Here is a 20,830-nt window from a genome sequence, read left to right on the forward strand (position 1 = left end):
TGTTCCAAGGAAAATAACCCCAACCTATCCAAACTCTCCTTGTAGCCACACATTTCTAGCCCTGGCAACTTCCTCTGTACTCTCTCCAGAGCAATGACAACGTTCCTATAATGTGGCAACCAGAACTACACACACTATTCCAGTTGTGGCCTTACCAGTGTTTTATACAATTCTAACTTACTTTTATATTCTATACGCCTGCCAATGAAGGCAAGCATTCCATATGCTTTCTTCACAATCTTGTCTGCTTGAATGGCTGCCTTTAGGGACCTATGCACCTTACGTCAAGATCCCTCACTTCATCTACCCTTCTTAGTATATTCCCATTTATTGTGTACCCCCTACAACTGTTTGACCTCCCTAAATGCATGACCCCACACCTCTGTGTTAAATTCCATCTGCCATTTTAATGCCCACTCCACCAATTCAACAATATCATTCTGAAGATTATAGCTATCCTCTACACTGTCCACCGCTAAGCCAATCTTTGTGTCTTCTGCAAATTTTCCAATTGTACTCCCCACATCCAAATCATTAATATATAACACAAACCACAAACAGTAAGGATTCCAACACCGAGTCCTATGGAACAACGCTTGAAACAACTTTCCAATTGCAAGTACAGCCATTACCCTTTGTTTCCTGTTACTAAGCTAATTTTTTATCCAGTTTGTCATATTGCCTTGTATCCCATGGGCTTTCACTTTCTTGACCAATGCCATGTGGGACTTTTTCAAATGCCTTGCTAAAATCCATGTACACCACATCCACTGCACTACCTTCATCATCCCTTCTTGTCACTTCCTCAAAGAATTCAATCAAATTTGTGAGGCAAGAATTTCCTTTAACAAATCCATGCTGACTGTCCCTGACTACTCCATGCCTTTCTATTTGACAATTAATCCTATCTCTCAGGATTGATTCTACTAATTTGCCCACCACTGATGTAAGACTAACTGGCCTACAATTGTTCGGCATTTCCTTCGCTCGCTTTATTTTTCTTTTCTTTTTTAAATAAATTTAGAGTACCCAATTATTTTTTTTTTCCAATTAAGGGGCAATTTAGCATGGTCAATCCACCTAACATGCACATCTTTGGGTTGTAGGGGTGAAGCCCACACTGACACGGGGAAAATGTGCAAACTCCACACGGACAGTGCCCCAGGGCTGGGATTTGAACCCGGGTCCTCAGCGCCGTAGTCCCAGTGCTACCCACTGCGCCATCTGCCGCCCTGTTTCGATCCCTTTTTAAACAAAGGTACCACGTTTGCATTTCTCCAGTCCTCCGGTACCTCCTCTGTGTCTAGTAAGGATTGGAAAATCATTTTCAGAGCATCTGCTATCTCCACCCTGACCTCCAGTAGCCTCAGAAACAATCCATCTGACCCAGGCGACTTATCAACATTCAAGGGTTTCAATCCTTCGAGTACTTCATCTCTCTTTATGATTATCACATCCAGTATCTCCGTGTTCTTCCTAGACTACTATATCTGCATCATCCATTTCCTTCATAAACACAGAGACAAAAAATTCATTTAAAACCCTTCCCCTCTTCATCTTTGATAGTTCCCACTTTTTCCTTAACTAACCTTTTACCATTAATATATTGGTAAAACATCTTTGGGTTTTCTTTAACTTTACTTGCTGATCTTTTTTCATGCCATCTCTTTGATTAGTTATTTTCTGTTTGACTTTGTCCCTACACTTTCTACACCTGTCTAGCCTATATGCAGTGCTTAGTTCTTTATGCCTATCATAACCTTTCTTTTTCTGTTTGATCTTCCTTGTATTACTCTAGACAACCATGGGGTGTCTATATTTGGCAGTGCCATTCTTATTTTTGGAGGGGACAAGTCTACTTTGTGCATTTAGGATCTTTCTATTTAGTGCTTGCCACTGCTTTTCCGCAGATTTATCCTCTAGCAATGCTGGCTAGTCCACCACAGCCCCTTCTCATTTGTACAAAATTTGACTTCCTCCGCTTCAAAATTTTTACTCTGTCCTTTTCCATGATAATACTGAATCGAACTGAATTGTGATTACTATCCCCGATATGGTCACCCACTGTCACTTCACCCACTTGCCCTTCTTCGTTCCCCAAGACTAGGAATAGAATTGCATCTCCTCTCGTTGGGTTTGTCACTAATTGGGTGAAAGAAAATTCCTGGACACAGTGCATGAATTTTTCTCCCTCAGTTCCCTTATATTGTTTGATTCCCAGTTGATATTGGGATAGTTAAAGTCTCCTACTATTATTCTACCTAACCAGGTGTTTATCCAGCCGTCTTTGAAGGAATGAACAACCTTTGCTGCAGTGTTTGTTTCTCCATGTTTGATTCTCCCTATGTGAAATAGATTTCAATCTGTTTTTTGTACTTCAGTCTGATCGCTGACTGCAGATCAAGCGTATTTTAGTGTTATTCAGCTATTTTCCACAATAATAGAATACAGGTGTGCATGATAGCACAAAAAACTGAAGACCAAAAGCATTGATTTTGAACGGTAAATCGCTCAAATACAATTATTTGTTGTCCGTTTGCTTCCTTTTTTTGTTATTCACTAGAGGGTTGTGTGCTTCGCTGGCTTGGCCAGCGTATATTGCCCTTCCTGAATTGCTCTCGAGAAGGTGATGGTGAGCTACCTTGAACCGCTGCAGTCCATGAGGTGTAGGTACATCCACAGTGCTGTTAGGATGGGAGTTCCAGGATTTTGAACCAGCGACAGTGAAGAAGCGTGACTTATTTCCAAGGCAGGATGGTGAGTGGCTGGAGGGGAACTTCCAGGTGGTGGTGTTCCCATTTGTCTAATGCCCACGTCCTTCTAGATGGTAGTGGTTAATATGTTTGGAAGTTGCTGTCAAAGGACTCTTGGTTAGTTCCTGCAGTGCATCCTGTAGATGGTACATAATGCTACTGTGTGATTGCTAGAGGGATTGAATGTTTGTAGTTGGACTGCCAATCAAGTGAGCTGCTTTGTTCTGATGGTGGCAAGCTTTCTGTGTGTTTTTGGAGCTCACTCATCCTGGCAAGTGGAGAGTATTTCATCATACTCCTGACTTGTGCATTGTAGATTGTAGATGGGCTTTGGATAGTCAAGAGGAGAGTAACTTGCCGCAAGATTCCTCGCCTCTGACCTACTTTTGTAATCACAGTATTTATATGGCTGGTCCAGTTTAATTTCTGGTCAATGTTCACCGCCAAGATGTTGATGGGGATTCAGCGGTTTGATTTGATTTATTGTCACATGTACCAAAGTACAGTGAAAAGTATTTTTCTGCGGCCGAGGGTAATGTCATTGATGGTCATTGATGGTAATGATGGTAATGTTATTGAATGTCAAGGGACGATGGTTAGATTCTCTCTCGTTGGAGATGGTCATGACCTGGCACTTGTGTGGCATGAATGTTACTTGCCACTTTTCAGCTCAAGGCTGGATATTGTCCAGGTCTTGCTGCATTTGGACATGGACTGCTTCAGTATTGAGGAGTCGGAAATGGTATTGAACATCAGCAGTATGCAGTCATCAGTGAACATCCCCACTTCTCACCTCATGTTGGAAGGAAAGTTATTGATGAAGCAGTTGAAGATGGTTGGGCTGAGGCCAATGACATGATATAATCTTTATTTTGCAGCAACTTTCAATGTCTTGCGAGTAGTTGATTATATGGCAAGGTGTACGGGACAGTTTGCAGCAGACAGTACCTCTGATACAATACTGGGTCGGGTGTATTGAAGGTTTGAGTTTCATAGTGATCATTGCAACTGTATAGAGGTGAGTTTGTTGATTTTGTTTGAAACACCATTAGGAATGCTCTGATATGCCACGGTGCCCTGGACTCAATTGTATTCGTGTATGTGTATGATTTCATGAAGATGACAACAATGCACCTTGGTCCATCTATCAAGAAAATCCCAGGAGCCGCTCGTAGCATCAGTTCTATGTTTTTCAATTGTTCCAACATTTTTGCCTCCCATTTCCCCCCTGGAAATCCATTACTAGTGTTATCAACTTTTGGTGTGAATTAAAAACTCTCCTAACGTTACCTTTTACTAATTTTGCTCTTCTTTTGTTAGAATTACATGATTCTCCCGTGGTGAAATAACCTCTGTATAATTTCTGTTTGAGCTTACTCCAGTGCAGCCGGATCAGGGCAAGATATTGAGGGCAGTGGGAACCTATGGAATTACATCCTAGTGTGAACAGCCGTATTTGCAACATAAATATCAGTGGCAAGAAAATTGTATGTGGTGATCAATTAATGTTGCTCTTGCAGTTCAGTTGATCAAACTATAGTCGCACATTGATCTTATGACAAATAAAGCAATAAAGGTAAACCTGGCAAACAGATTTCACCTTTGATCGGGAAAAGCAGCACTTGAAAGTCTGTGAAATTAGAGTTGCACGTAGCACATCGCGCTAAAGGTCTGTGTGGGGAAAGCGAGCCAATATTTTTTTTTAAATGTATTTACAGCAGAACAGGATATAAATACATATATAAAATTTATATATATATATACACACACACGTAAAAAAAGTGACTAAATGAGCTTCAAGTATGATTTTAATCTGCACTTTGCTAATGACCTCATTCTCTTTTATGTGCTTAATATGAATTTAATGAATAATGTTACAAACTTCAAAAGGATCCCTTCTGCCCAACCCCCATCTTCCTTTGTTTCCTTTATTATTAAAGATGCTGGTTCTCTTTTGCCTTTTAAGTCATTTTTCTCTCAACCGATGCTTTATTGGCCTACTGCCAATATAGAGTGCCTTTTCACAAGCCCCTTCCAATAACAATCTGAAGTGCTGGCTGGCTTTGTGATGTTGTTTCCTGTTGCCTGTCCTCCATAACTTCAACTCAATGCTCCCTTGTAATAGTTCTTCGACTACCTTTCCGTTTTTAATCTAAATGTTTAACAATTTGTATTTGTAAGTAACTTTTTAAAAAATATTTTTATTAAGGTATTTATAATTTTAACAATTTTCAAGAGGAAAAACAACAAAGTAAATAACACCCAACCAACCAACCACCAAACCCAGCCAACATGGCTTACATACACAATTCCCCAATCCCCCTTTCTTACTAACTATTTCCCACCTCATCCAACCCCTCATGCCTCCCTCTTTCCTTTTACCCCCCCTGCTGACAGCTTAATTTTCTCCAAAGAAGTCGATAAACGGCTGCCACCTCCGGGCGAACCCTAACATCGATCCCCTCAAGGTGAACTTGATCTTCTCCAGCCTGAGAAACCCAGCCATGCCACTAACCCACACCCCCTATTTCAGAGGTTCTGAGTCCCTCCACGTCAATAAGATCCGTCTCCAGGCTACCAGGGAGGCAAAGGCCAAAACATCAGCCTCTCTCGCCCCCTGGACTCCTGGGTCTTCCGGTAGTGCCTTTAACTTATTGAAACATTTCAAGGCGCTTCATTGTTATGAAGCAAAATTAAACAGTGGCCAAACAACAGCTCTATTAAAGCAGATGGCCAAAACCTTGGTCAAAGATGTAGGTTTTAAGGACTGCAGGCCATTTGGCCCCTCGACCCTGCTATGCGTGTCACTAAGATCGTGGCTGATCTGCATATAGTCTTAACTTCCTGTCGCAACCCCCTACCACCTGACCCTTTACTACATTATAGATTACAAATCTGCCTAATTCTACCTTGAATAAAGACAGTGACCCAGCTTCCGTTGCAATCCCCTGAGAGAAGATATTTCTGTCTTGGATGGAAGGCCCCTTATTTTGATACTGTCATTTTTTGGAACCTGAACCACCTAGTCCTAGATTTCTTCCACGAGGGGAAACGCCCTCTAAGCAGATTCCCTTTCAGAATCCTCCTGCTCATTCTTAACTCCGATGCGCATAGATCCATTCTTTCCTCAAGCCAATCCCTTTGTCCCAGCAATCGGTCGAATCAACCTTTACAGACCAGTTCCCAATGTAAGTATAACCCTCCTTAAATAAGGAGACAAAAACTGTAGACCATATTCTAGGTGAGATCTCACCAATGCCCTGTACTGATGCAGCACGACCTCCCTGCGTTTATTCTCCATCCCTCTTGCAATAAAAGCCAACATGCCATTTACCTTCCTAATTACTTACTGTACCTGCATGCTACCTTTCTGTGATTTGACACCCAGACCCTGTCTGTGCCACAGCATTCTTGCAGCCTCTCTTCATTTGAATTATATTTTACATTTCTTAGGGCAGCACGGTGGCGCAGTGGTAGCACTGTTGCCTCACGGCGCTAAGGTCCCAGGTTCGATCCCGGCTCTGGGTCACTGTCCTTGTGGAGTTTGCACATTCTCCCCTTGTTTGCGTGGGTTTCGTCCCTCATCTCAAAGACGTGCAGAGTAGGTGGATTGTCCACGTTAAATTGGAAAAAATGAATTGGGTACTCTAAATATATTTTTTTTTAAAAGAAAAAATATTTTACATTTCTATTCTTCCTTCCAAAGTGGACAACCGCAAATTGTCCCACAATATACTCCATCTGTGACTTCCGGTAGCGGCCACAGAGTGAGTGGTCGCACACACGGCAGCCCCAGGTCGAAGGCATTGATTTGAGCCCTTTTTACCCGAAAGTGGGAGAATTTCGACGGAAAGTGTAGCTAAAGGTGTGATGGGGATGTTCGCCCTGGGAGTGGCTGGTTATCAGACCTGGCATAAGAAGGTTAAAAACATGGCCAAGGAACTGGAGGAGAACTGTGGCCAACAGCAATTGGAACGATAATAATTTATAATAATCTTTATTGTCAGAAGTAGGCTAACGTTAACACTGCAATGAAGTTACTGTGAAAAGCCCCTAGTTGCCACATTCCAGCGCCTGTTCGGGTACACCGAGGGAGAATTCATAATGTCCAAATTACCTAACAGCACAGCTTGGCGGAGATGATGGAATGGGAAGGGTTGTCGCAAGTTGGAACACCCCAGATGGAGCAGCTGATGGCGTTCATTCGCCAGCAGCGAAAGAATATGCAGGAAGATCGGTCGAAGGCTATCGAGGGAGGGGTAGCACCCTTGAAAGATCGATGAAGAGTCGAGAAGTGCTTGGGGGCACTGGGGTCGTAGATTCGGGAGATGTAGAAGATGATGTCCGATCATAGTGATCGGGTGATGGCATTGGAGGCAGAGGTGGAGCTCCTGGGGGATCTTTGCAAGTCGCGAAGGGCAAAGGTAGAGGAGCAGGAGAACAAATCCAGAAGGCGGAACCTTGTATCGTTGGCTTGCCTGAGGGTGTGGCAGGCGCGAATGCCACGACGTACATCTCAAGGATGTTGGTGGAAGGAGTGCTGGACAAGGCCCTAAAGGTGGATATGGCACACAGGTCCCTAAGGCAAAAGCCGAGAGCGGGGGAGCTGCCGTGGCTGTGATTTTGAGGCTCCATACATTTGTGGAGAAGGAGAAGATCCTGCAGTGGGCCAGGAGGAAGCGGAACTGCGAATTGGGAGGGGAACAGGGTCCGAATTTATCAGGACATCGGAGTGGAGTTGGTGAAAAGACAATGACTAATTAAAGAAGAAACTGCAGGGGATGCACAATGGCGCAGTGGTTAGCACTGGTGCCTCACTGCGCCGAGGTCCCAGGTTCGATCCCTGCCCTGGGTCACCGTCCATGTGGAGTTTGGACATTCTCCCTGTGTCTGCGTGTGTCTCACCCCCACAACCCAAAGATGTGTAGGATAGGTGGATTGGCCATGCTAAATTGCCCCTTAATTAGAAAAAAAATAATTGTGTACTCTTTTAAAAAAAAAAAAAAAAAAATTTTTTTTTAAAAAGAATAAACTGCAACGGATGAAATTTTGCAGCGAATGATTCATCACATGGCTTATGTATGGCCAAATGCAAGCTGTTCCAGCTTCAGAAGTGTTAAAGATGACCTGTCTGTGGTAAATGGATTTTTACTCAAACTGGATAAAATAGTCATTCCTACAAAGTTGAGAAGACAGATTCTTACCCAAATACATGAAAATGAAATGAAATGAAAAATGAAATGAAATGAAAATCGCTTATTGTCACAAGTAGGCTTCAACTGAAGTTACTGTGAAAAGCCCCTAGTCACCACATTCCGGCGACTGATCGGGGAGGCTGGTACGGGAATCTTACCCACGCTGCTGGCCTGCCTTGGTCTGCTTTAAAAGCCAACTATTTAGCCCTGTGCTAAACCAGCCCCATGAAGGACACCAGGGTATTCAAAATGTAAGCAACGCGCAAGGCAATCCGTGTATTGGCCTGGCATCAATTCAGACATTGAAAATTATGTTTCTGAATGTGATATTTGTCAAAAAAGCCAGTCTGTTCGACAGAAAGAGAAATGATGGATATTGTTACAATTCCATGGTGTAAAGTGGGAATAGATGTTTTCTACTTTCAAGGCAAAGACTACCTCGTCATTAATGACTATTACTCAAATTATCCAGAAGTTATTAAACTTACAAACTCGAGTTCGCAGTCAGTCATCAAGGCAACTAAAGATATATTTTCTCGACATGGGATACCATTGATGGCCGTAACGGACAATGGACTGAGTTTTCTCAGTGCTACAATTTCAATCATGTCACTTCAAGCCTCTATATCACCAGTCCAATAGGAATGCTGAGAAAGGTGTGGGTATCGTGAAGACATCGTTGAAGAAAGCATATGAGGCGAGAGAAGATTTTTTTCTAGTTTTATTAAGTTATCGAGCTACTTGTTTATCAACAGGTCTTTTGCCAGCGCAACTTCTTATGAACAGACAGCTGCGTACCACATTACCAAGCCTAACTGTACCGAATCTTGACGATAAACCAATCGGAAACAAGATAAGACAGCAACAGCAAACACAGCTTGTATTATAACAAGTCAGCCAAACAGCTGATTCCGCTAGTTCCAGGAGATTGTGTACGTGTACAAGATCCAACAGATGGATGGTCCTGCACTGTTCGTGGTTTAAGTCGGGAAGCTCCACATTCCTGTCTTGTAAAAACATTTGAAAGTTCGATATTTAGGAGAAATCTCCGTGCATTGCTGAAGGTGAAGCAACCTCCAACGTCAATTTAACCTTCAATTAAGCCTCGGCAATTGTTTTCCAAAAGTAGGTTTCCTGGACATTTGTTAAAACTGAGTACTTGATTGTCTGATACTCAGCTTCCTGAAACAAATATCAATCAGAAGTCGGACAATTCTGACTCACTAACTGTTGGATTGAGAAGATCAACGAGATCAAGAAAGAAACCTGATTGTCTCAATTTATGAACTATAAAACAAAGATTTAACCTTGTGTACCTTTTAATGATGTTCATTGTTGTACAATTCCCATCCAGTACCTGTATGTATATTTAAATGGAAGTTCACATTTTTCAAAGAAAGGGGGATGTCACAATATCTGAATATTGTAAAGCATATGAAGGGTTAATGTAATGTTACTGCTCTAGTCACTAGATGGTGCTATAGAGCAACCATATAAATATCACATGCCTCCTTGACTTCTGGGAGATAGATGGAGAGACTGGAAGAGAGCAAGACAGAGTAGTTGTGAGATAGTTGAATTAGTAGTATAGTTAATAGTGTAGATGTGCAGTATAATCTTACTTAACTAATTCCTTAGTGATATGTTTGAATCTAATTCAGTGCAGTGTAATAAATTAGCTTTGTTATTAAACACCGCTTGCTGTTCATTGTTAGCACTACAATCTTCACCATCCTGAAAGAACTAAAACAAAGAATACAACTAAAGATGAGAATTTTAAAACCAAGGGGATTGACTGGGAGCCACTGGCTCACTGAGTACACAGCTGGTAGCTGAGCAGTATCTGGGATGTAAGTAAGGAGATGAGCAGCAGGGTTTTTGATGACCTCGAGTGTATGGACAGTAGAATGTGGGAGACCAGCCAGGTGTGCATTGGAATAGGCACGTTTACAGTTAACAAAGACATGAACCTGAGTTTCAGCAGCAGATGAATTGAGGCAAGGACACAGTCAAGGGAAATAGGTGATCTTAATGATGGTGCGGATTTCGCCCCATAATTTCTGATCTGGACATCGGATCTGAAATGTACCCCAAAAGATGTGATGGGTGACCCCTACCACCCTGCTATGACGTCCCCCTGTAAGTATTGACCAGGATGTTCAATCGGCCACTATGATCCTGCACTGGGAACTATATGACATTCCAATTTACTTTCCTGTCTTACCAAAATAGTTACCCAAGAGAAGTTGGAAGAATTAAAAGCACTTCTAATCCTGGGTAATTATAGTACTGACCCCCATCCCCACTTTTGACTGGACCTCCTGAACCCCAGCCCAAACTACATTCCTTACCCCTCTTGCCCTCCCAGCCACCCCAACGGCCCACTCCCACCCCACACAATTCTCCCTGGCTTCTTAAAGTGGCTGGAAGCTTTAAACTTGCCAGTTTTACGACAGCTAGTGCCATAAACAAACCACCCCCACCCCCCCAAATCCCTGGACTCTACTGCACTTGACTGAGAGGATTCCAGTCAGAAGATCCGGCAAGCAGGGTGCAGCTCCAGCTAAGGTAAGTAAAAAGGAGCAGAGTGGCAATCCAACTGTAATTGCCACTCCATGGAAGCTCTGGCCCTGAAACGGGAGCAAAGTTGGGTGAGGTTGCGGAGGTGGAAATAGGTGGTCTTAATGATGGTGTCGATATATAATTAGAAGGTCATCTCTGGATAGAAGGTTGTTAACACTCTGGTTAAGTGTCATAATTGACAGGCAGAGGGATAAAACCAGTATCTAGGGTATGGAGTTTGTAGCAAGGACCAACGTTCCCGTCAAAAATTTAGTTTGTGTGCGTGGCCCCTTTAAACGTTTTTGCACTGTTGCACTCACGTGTTACTTATCATAGAATATGGCATGTGCAATGCTTTCCAGGCTGCTGCACAAGTGCACAGCTTGGAGGAAACATTGGCAGGGACAGAAGTCAATGCCTTCAGTCTTCCCAATATTTAGTTGGAAGTTTTTGCTCATTATGTATGTCAAATAAGTAGTCTGATAATTTAACAGTGAAGGAGTTGAAAGAGATGGTGGTGTGGTAGAGCTTGATAATGTCAGCGTCCATGTGAAACCCACGCTGTGGTTGTGCTTTGGCATGATGTCACCAAGAGACAACACATGGATGAGAAATAGGAAGGATTGGTCCTATGGGGACAGCAGAGGTGGAGATGTGTGAGTAGGAAGAGAAGCCTTTGCAAGTGGTAATCTAGCTAGCTCATCTAATTGTATATATAATTTTACATCTCATTCAAGCTGTTTTAAGAAAGCAGGCCATTGACTTAAACTGAGATCAGAATTAAAGAACACCAGTTCAGAATTGTCCAAGCTTCAAACTAGTAGAAGCTGGTTTTCCTGACAAAATGCTGGTTATGTGGAACTTATGTTGCTGATTTCTGCCTTCAAAAAGGATATGGCTAAGTAACGAATTAATGGGAAGATGAGTGGTTTTCTGTATAGGTTGAGATGATTCCTCTGCGGCAGGGGGTGTTTAAAAAAAAAAGTCACTCATATTGATATCACCCCAGGGCGTCTCAAACCACTTCATCGCCGATCAAGTACTTTTGAAATATTTATATGGACAGCCGCAGCAATTGTATTATCCACAGCCAAGTCCGAGACAATTGATCAAATGATCTGTTTTTGGTGAAGTTGTTTGACGGGTAAATGTTTGGACAGACCACTCCCTTATTGATCTCTGGAAGAATGCCATGGGATCTTTGAAGTCCACCTGAGGAGGCAGATGGAGATACAGTTTAATATCTCACCTGAAAGACGCACCATTGACTGTGCAGCACTCCCTTAGAACATTACAGCACAGTACAGGCCCTTCGGCCCTCGATGTTGCGCCAACCTGTGAAACCACTCTAAAGCCCATCTACACTACTCCCTTATCGTCCATATGTCTATCCAATGACCATTTGAATGCTCTTAGTGTTGGCGAGTCCACTACTGTTGCAGGCAGGGCATTCCACGCCCTTACTACTCTCTGAGTAAAGAACCTACCTCTGACATCTGTCCTATATCTATCTCCCCTCAATTTAAAGCTATGTCCCCTCGTGCTAGACATCACCATCCGAGGAAAAAGGCTCTCACTGTCCACCCTATCCAATCCTCTGATCATCTTGTATGCCTCAATTAAGTCACCTCTTCACCTTCCTAACCTTGGCAATGCACTGAAGAGTCCACCTAGATTTTGTGCTCAAACCTCTTGAGTGGGGCTTGAATCCAAAATGACCCCTTGAATTCTGCACCATGACAGCTTGTAACAGTTACTGGATATATTTAAATCATTTTTTTTATTGACAATTGCCTCAACTACAACTGCATCACTGAAAACTGGGGTTTCTCATTGTAACCAATAAAACATTTGTATCTTCAATCTTTGAACCTTTGATGAGGGCATTGATACAGGGCTACACCGAGTTGCGTGTGCAACAACTGGAACCTAGGATAATCATATTGGGTTAATTTTTAATTTGGAGAGGGGAACGGCCTCACTGGATAGACTCTGCTTAAAAGTGAATTCACATTTTCAGAAGTCTCTGGCCAGATTTGAGGAATGACAGATTTAAAACTTTGTTTCAGCATACTGAAGCTCCATTTTATATTTGTGAGAATAGATGGTTAAAGGCTTTCCTTTTCCATTCAGACGTGCATGCCAGGCAGGCCAGTGATATGTTCCGTTTGGCATTCTGGATAATGGAAATTTAAGGTTAAGAACAGAAAACCCTTTAAAAACTCAGCAGGTCGCATCGCTTCTCGGCCATTTGGTTAAGATCAAGTGTAGTATCTCCCCTGCCTTTTGGCTCAGATCTGGTATGTCTCTCTTGTGGGGACCATGAATTGGATTCAATTTGAATTGGGTTTTGGAGCAGGCTTCAGTCTTCTTACCACATTCTGGGCAGGAGCCATCCGATGTGGGACATCTCACCTACATCACGCCCTGGCTTCGGGCCTGCAGCCTCGGCCACCGTTTAGCTCCGCCCCCGCTGCTTCCTTCAAGTTTTCAGGAGAGAGAGAAGGAAAAATAATTTCTCTTTTCCTCTTCGTGCTATTTGAGCCCTTCGGCTTTCAGGATGCTCCTTGGGGAACAAGTCGCGATCCCCGCTCGTGCTCCATGTGCAGCCACCCGCCGAACCCACCGGGACCCGTCTCTCCCCTCCCGCCTTTTTAACCCTCCGGCTCTGAAATGGAGCTTTGATGCTATCACAGAGCGAGGGAGGCAGGGCCGAACCCAGGGGGGTTTATTTTTTCCCCAAAATTTGCTGGGAACCCCGAAAAAGACCGCGATATCGCACACCGGTGGGAGCTTCTTCTAAACGCGGCCGCTCCGCTCGCAGATGCCACCGGAAGTTCCCATTGTGTCACTGTGTTGATTAGCATTGTTTAAGGGGTAATTGTAAGCTATTTTCTGGTGTGATATTAAAGATATTTTAATACTGTGTTTGTAATAAAGTTTGTTTTAATATACCATGGCAGGGATTCTCCAATAATGGTGCTATGTCCCCACGCCCGCCAGAAAACTGGTGCAAATCACTCCGGACTTTTTTCTAAAATGTCAGGGGTGATTCTCCATTTTTAAGGGGGCTTGTAGGACCCCGGCGTGCGCCACGCAGCTCTGGCTGCCGATACAAGGTCCTGCACTTCCGGCCGCTGGTTCACGCATGCGCGCGGCGGCCGCCTGCGGCGCCAGCCCGCGGAACATGGCAGACCAACACAACGGGCCGACGCGGAAGAAGGTAGGCCCCCCAGATCGTGCGCTCCCACCGATCGTTGGCCCCCGATCGCGGGCCTGGCTGCCGTGAAGGCCCCCCCAGAAACTGATCCCCCCCCTCCCTGCCCCCCACCAGAACTTCCACCGCAGCCGCGACGCCGAGCCCCCTGCTGGGTGGAACTCTACGAGAACTACGCCGGCGGGAACTCGGCCGGTCAACCCGGGGGAGAATCACCCCGGGGGCCTCTTTCAACGGCCCCAACTGGCGCCGCGACAACCACACGCAGCTGCCGGTGATTCTCTGGTCGCCGGAGAATTGCGCGAAGGTGTCACGTGTCCAACGCCCCATTCTCCGCCCCCATGCCGGGCACGATTACGGCGCGGGGGCTCGGAGAATCCCGGCCCATATCTTTAGTTTGCATGAAATCACTCCTGGGCAAGGTATCCTTTCCTCACAATTTTACAAAATCAAAACAAAATAGTGAGGTTTCTGTCTAGTATCCTAGCTAGGATAGTAATAATTGTGGTGAAATACTTCCCCAGCAGTGGGGTGAAATGACTGGAAGACAAGTTCATTCCATCCTTCTGGCAGTGGTATAGCAGAAGTTTGCCTGCTTGGAAGTTTAAAAATGGGTCAAGAATTTGTCTTAAAAATGACCCCATTTATATGCTTTAACAGACGTACACTTAAAATCAGAAAAATAAAGAGCAGCAACAATCCGGCTCCAAACGCCAGCATCTGATTTAACACTGTTAGCACTGTTGCTTCACAGCTCCAGGGTCCCAGGTTCTATTCCCGACTTGGGTCATTGTCTGCACGTTCTCCCCATGTCTGCGTGGACTTCCTCTGGGTGCTCCGGTTTCCTCCCAAAAGTCCCGAAAGACATGGCGCGAAATTCTCCCGAAACGACGCGATGTCCGCCGACTGGCGCCCAAAACGGCGCCAATCAGACGGGCATTGCGCCGCCCCAAAGGTGTGAAATGCTCCGCATCTTTGGGGGCCGAGCCCCAACATTGAGGGGCTAGGCCGACGGCGGAGAAATTTCCGCCCCGCCAGCTGCCGGAAACGGCCTTTGTTGCCCCGCCAGCTGGCGCGGAAATGACATCTCGGGGCGGCGCATGCGCGGGAGCGTCAGCGGCCGCTGACAGTTTCCCACGCATGCGCAGTGGAGGGAGTCTCTTCCGCCTCCGCCATGGTGGAGACCGTGGCGGAGGCGGGAGGGAAAGAGTGCCCCCACGGCACAGGCCCGCCCGCGGATCGGTGGGCCCCGATCGCAGGCCAGGCCACTGTGGGGGCACCCCCCGGGGCCAGATCGCCCCGCGCCCCCCCCCCAGGAACCCGGAGCCCGCCCACGCCGCCTTGTCCCGCCGGTAAGGTAGGTGATTTAATTTACGCCGGCGGGACAGGCAATTTATCGGCGGGACTTCGGCCCATTCAGGCCGGAGAATCGAGCGGGGGGGCCCGCCAACCGGCGTGGCGCGATTCCCGCCCCCGCCGAATCTCCAGTGCCGGAGACTTCGGCAACCGGCGGGAGCGGGATTCACGCCAGCCCCCGGCGATTCTCCGACCCGGCGGGGGGTCGGAGAATGTCGCCCATGCTATTAGGTAATTTGGACATTCTGAATTCTCCCTCAGTGTACCCGAACAGGCGCTGGCATGTGGCGACTAGGGGATTTTCACAGTAACTTCATTACAGTGTTAAGGTGCCCCTACTTGTGACAAAGAAAGATTATTATTCCTTTTATTAATAACAAGTACCTCTTGAATGGGAGGAATAGTTATTGATGAAACAAACATCCGTGTGCAGCACAGCTTTGTTGTATGGGATTCGGGAACCTGACCAGTGATACTGAGGAAAGATTAAGCTGCCGTTCAGGTGGCATTTACAACTTGCCCATCTGAATAAACCCTCATTTATTGCAGCCTTAGGCACTCCACCAGGTCGCTCGCCCACACCCCGACTTTGGTGGCTCCAAGTCCCTCCACTCTAACAAAAATCCGTCTCCGGACAATACGTCGGCCTCTCGCTCCCTGGACTCCCAGGTCTTCTGACACACCAACTATTGCCTCTTCTGGACTCGGAGCCACCTTCATCTTTGCACCTCGGACATTACGCCCCCTGCCAGAACCCCTTTGGTTTCGTATATGCCCAAAACATGGAACTGCCTGCGTCGTCATGTCTAATCCCGAATTAAAGACTTGCCCTACCCACCCTCTCCTTAGCCTAGTCTGGTCCCTGATCTTCAAGTGTGTTTCTTGCAAAAAGGCCAAGCCGCCTTCAAGCTCAAGTGCACGAACACACGCAACCGTTTGACTGGCCCCGGCCAGTGTCACGCAGCCCTCCAGGCCCACCCTCAGATGTCCACCGTCACCACCTCCTTTCTAGCTGCACCACAGCAGCCACATCTTTGCTGGCCCTTCCAAACCTGATGTATTATTATTGGGCGGCAAACACAGAGAAGATGCAGGGCTAGAGCGGGGAGCTCCAGAAGCTTTGTGGGTGAAGATGGAGCCAGGCTCTCGTAAGAGGTCGGGGTTGTGGGCGCTGGCAACAGCGCCACTCCCATTTGCATCAGGGAAATATTCAGGGAGTCCGGTGGTGGTAGCCACATTGAAAATACAGAGGCAATTTCGGCAGCACTTTAGGTTAAGGGTGGGGTCGAAGTTGATGCCGATCCGAACCATGGGCTTGAGCTGGGGAGTTAGGGTGCTAGGTTTTGGGGATGGAAGGAGCGAGGGACAATAGAAATTAAGACCTTATTTCTAGAAGTGTGGTTTACAAGTTTGGAGGAGTTGGGGAGAAGTTTGTGTTCCCGCGTGTAGGATTTCGCGAAAAAGGGTTTTCTGTCTTTTCCGGTGGCACCACCCTCCTCGTTGTTGGAGGGGGTGCTGTCGGTGATCTATGGGAGGATTTTGGAGCAGGATATGGCATTTCTATAGGGGGATCAGGCCAAGTGGGAGGAGGAGATAGGGATGGCGCTGGAGGCGGGTTGTTGTGAGGTGCTGCGTGTCATGATATGCAGACACACACATAATGATATACAGACAAGCAGCTAATGGACACAGAGAACAGGACATGACCAATAAGCAGGCAGGACACTCAGGGGTGGGATCTGACTATAAAAGACACGAGGCACTCACACTCCGCCTCTTTCCACTGGTGAACATCTAGAGAGTCAGTCAAGGGTGTTTTTACAATCTCACACCTCCACCAAGTGGCTAAGAGCTAGTTTGGTTCAGTCAGACAGAGTAACCACACTTAAGTTAGCAGAGAGTCGAACTCACAGAGAACTGTGCTAACTGTGCTATTAGTTCAATAAATCTGATTAAACTAACTTCAAGGTCTGGGGTATCTTTCTGATCTAAGCTGCATCCAGTTGCAGCCAGTGTTAGACCAGTGTACCTAACACGACACTGCAGAGAGTGAATGCCTCAACACTCAACCTCGTGTGCGAGGCTGGGGTTGTTACAGCTAAAGTTAGTACAGAGAGCGCACCTGACAAAGTCGAGGATGAGCCAGTCGTTTGAAGGTATGGCGGATGCTTGCGAGCAGTAGGGGAGGGGCCCGGCCAATCGTGCGCATATGTTCTGGTCCTGCCCTAAATTGGAGAAATTGTCTGTGATCTTCCACGTGGATTTGGAGCCCAGTCCCCTGGGAGCCAGATTTGGGGGGGGTCAGACCTGCCTGAGCTGCAGACGGGAGTGGGGGCAGATGTTTTAGCTTTCGTCTCGCTGATCACTTGCAGGTGGGTCCTATTGTGGTGGAGGTCAGTTACTCCACCCTGTGCTTTGGTGTGGCTGGGGAACCTAATGGAGTTTTTGTGTCTGGAAAAGGTGAAATTTGCTCTCAGGGGGACGAATGAGGGTTCTACCAGAAATTGGGTTTGTCTGTATTACATTTCAAGGTACTGGTTACCTGGCCAGCTGTTAAGGAGGGGCGGGGAGTGGGGTGTTAGGTTGAGGTTTCTTGGCAGGGGAGTTGGGATTTGTTTTGCTTTTTCGTATGTTTGTTTAATATGTTAAAATATCAAAACATTTGAATAAAAATATTTTCAAAAAAAAAAAGGGGAAAGTGCTTTGTCGTTGTTTTACATCACATCAGAAAGTACTGCGTTCCAAGGTGGGATTGGCACTTGCACAGGGGATGGACCAAACATGCCAAATGCACTGCCCACGTGACAAGGTTTCTCGACAACAGCTCAGCTTCCTTGAACCTTTAGAAGAACAGTGCTTCAGGAGGCTAAGGTTGTCATCTGTAGGAACCTGCAGTCTCACGGATACTCCCTTCTGGCCTGGCTAAGAACATAAATAGGCATTAGAATGGATGATATTGTCCCTCGAGCCTGCTCATTCATTTAGTAAAGTCAAGACTGAACTTCCAACTCAACTCCACTTTTACACCCTTTCCAAATTACAAATGGCTTTAAATACTGCTGTCAACTGTTTTGCCTCTCAATTCTTCAAGGCCCCAACCAGAGACGCAGGCAGGATCTCCCAGTTGACTGCACATTAATGCATTCTGCAGGTCAGTGATGGGATGTTTTCCAGGACTGACAACTGCGTCACTTTGTTCTGTGACGACAATAGCCAGGTGAGCAGGCATTCAGACTGGGTCACAGACTGTTTGCAGCATAGAAGGAAGCCAATTTGGCCTCGAGTCCATGCTAGATCTCTACTTGAGCAATTCAGGTAGTCCCACTCCCCAACAGTTCCCTGTAACCCTGTAAATGTTGTGTCTTCAGAAATTTGAATCTGCCTCCATCACACTCTCAGGCAATACATTCTAGATCCTAAACACTCACTGGCCGGGATTCTCCGGCATCTGGTGGGGCAGTCCCTACCGGCGCCACATGAACCACTCCGGCGTCAGGCCGCCCGGAAGGTGCGCAATCCTCCACACCTTCGGGGGCTAGGACGGCGCTGGAGTGGTTGGCGCCACGCCAACTGGCGCCGAAGGGCCTCTGCCGGCTGGTGCGAGTTGGCGCATGCGTGGGAGCGCCAGGAGGACCCAGCGTGATCCCTGCTCATGTGCAGGAGGTTTCTTCTCTGCGCCGGCCATGGCGGAGCTTTACAGCGGCCGGCGCAGAGGGAAAGAATGCCCCCACAGCACAGGCCCGCCCGCAGATCGATGGGCCCCGATCGCAGGCCAGGCCACCGTTGGCCCCCCCCCCCCATCCCGAGGACTCCACAGGCTGCCAGAGAGCCAGGTCTCGCCGGTACGGACCTGGTCTAATCCACGTCGGCGGGACTGGCCGAAAACGGGCAGCCGCTCGGCCCATCGCGAGTGGAGAATCGCTGGGGGGGTGGCGCTACCAACGGGACCCGACCAGCGCGGCGCGATTCCTGCTGCCGGCAAAACAACGGCCCCGGACAATTCGGCGTCAGGGCAGGATTCACGCTGCCTCACCCCCCCCCGGCGATTCTCCGACCTGGTGGGGTGTCGGAGAATCCCGCCCACTATGTTTAATAATGAAATTTTGTCATGTTCCTTTTAGTTTTTTTTCATCAATACAGTTAATTTGGTGATTCCTCCCTCTCAATTCCTCTACCAAAGGGAATATTCTCTCTCACTCTGTCTAGATCATTCATGACTTTACACACCTGTCAATTGTCCTTTCAACTTTCTCTAAGGAGAACAACCCAAGCTACTCCAATCTGACAATGTAACTGAAGTCCCTGAACCCTGGCACAATCTCATTCAGCTTTGTGATACTGTCTCCAAAGCTTTTTTATCCTTCCTGAAATGCAGAGCCCAGAAATGGGGGCCAGTTTAGCTCAGTGGGCTGGACAGCTGGTTTGTGATACAGAACAGGCCAGCAGTGTGGGTTCAATTCCTGTACTGGCTGATATTATTCATGAAGGCTCTGCCTTATCAACCTTGCCCCTCACCTGAGGTATGGTAATCCTCAGATTAAATCACCACCAGTCAGCTATCCCCATAAAAGGGGAAAGCAGCCTATGGTCATCTGGGACTATGGTAACTTTACCTTTAAAAAAAAGTGGGCAGCTCGCTGGCATAGTGGTTAGTTTGATTCTCGGCTTGGGTCACTGTCTGTGCGGAGTCTGCACGTTCTCCCCGTGTATGCGTGGGTTTCCTCCGGGTGCTCCAGTTTCCTTCCACAAGTCCCGAAAGATGTGCTGTTAGGTAATTTGGACATTCTGAATTCTCCCTCTGTGTACCCGAACAGGCGCCGAAATGTGGCGACTAGGGGCTTTTCCCAGTAATGTCATTGCAGTGTTAATGTAAGCCTACTCTTGACAATAAAGATTATTATTAGTTGCTTCACAGCTCCAGGGTCCCAGGTTCGATTCCCAGCTTGGGTCACTGTCTGGGCAGAGTCTGCACGTTCTCCCTGTGTCAGTGTGGGTTTCCCACAGGTGCTCCAGTTTCCTCCCACAGTCCAAAGATGTGCAGGTTAGGTGGGTTGGCCATGCTAAATTGCCTTTAGTGTCCAAAAGTTTTGGGTGGGGTTACTGGGTTACGGGGATAGGGTGGAGGTGTGGACTTCAGTCGGGTGCTCTTTCCAAGGGCCGGTGCAGACCCGATGGGCCGAATGGCCCCCTTCTGCACTGTAAATTCTATGATTCTATGAAAATTGGACTCTCTACCATAGTTGAGTGTTTTACAAAGGTGATTCCCAATTCCCTTGCTGTTGTACTCTTTGCCTCAGTGTGTAAAACCTCTGATCCCATATGCCTTTTCAACGACTTCCTCAACCTGCTTTGTCACCTTCAGTAATTCACCTCTGATTAGTTTCTCTCTGATGCAGGGTGCCATCCATTTCACTTGTGGCAATCGGAGCAGCACCACACTAACCAGGAGTTTTTAGAATCCATAAGGAGAATTTGTGAATCTTGGTGTGGCTAATCTGGAACCACAAAAAGTGATACATGAGAAATGGGAGCAGTAGTTGGCCCCGTTGAGCCTGCTCTGCCATTCATGGCTGGGCGCCATCTACCAATCACTTAACTTGCCTGTATCTCTTTGAAACCTTTGCGTCCCCCTCACAGCTTGCATTCCCACCTAGCTTTGTATCATCAGCAACTTTTAGATACATTACTCTCCATTTCTTTGTCTAAGTCATTAGTATAGATTATAAATAACTGAGGTCCCAGAACTA

At 46.6% G+C, this 20,830-nt stretch overlaps 1 protein-coding gene across 6 annotated transcripts in view; it reads left to right on the forward strand.

Moving 5' to 3' along the window:
• sumf1 (sulfatase modifying factor 1) overlaps positions 1-20,830 on the forward strand; it is a 296,237-nt gene that overhangs the window by 85,568 nt on the left and 189,839 nt on the right. The gene's annotated exons all lie outside the window — the stretch shown is intronic.

This window comes from Scyliorhinus torazame, chromosome 13 (genome assembly GCF_047496885.1).
Source record: "Scyliorhinus torazame isolate Kashiwa2021f chromosome 13, sScyTor2.1, whole genome shotgun sequence".
NCBI lineage: Eukaryota > Metazoa > Chordata > Chondrichthyes > Carcharhiniformes > Scyliorhinidae > Scyliorhinus > Scyliorhinus torazame.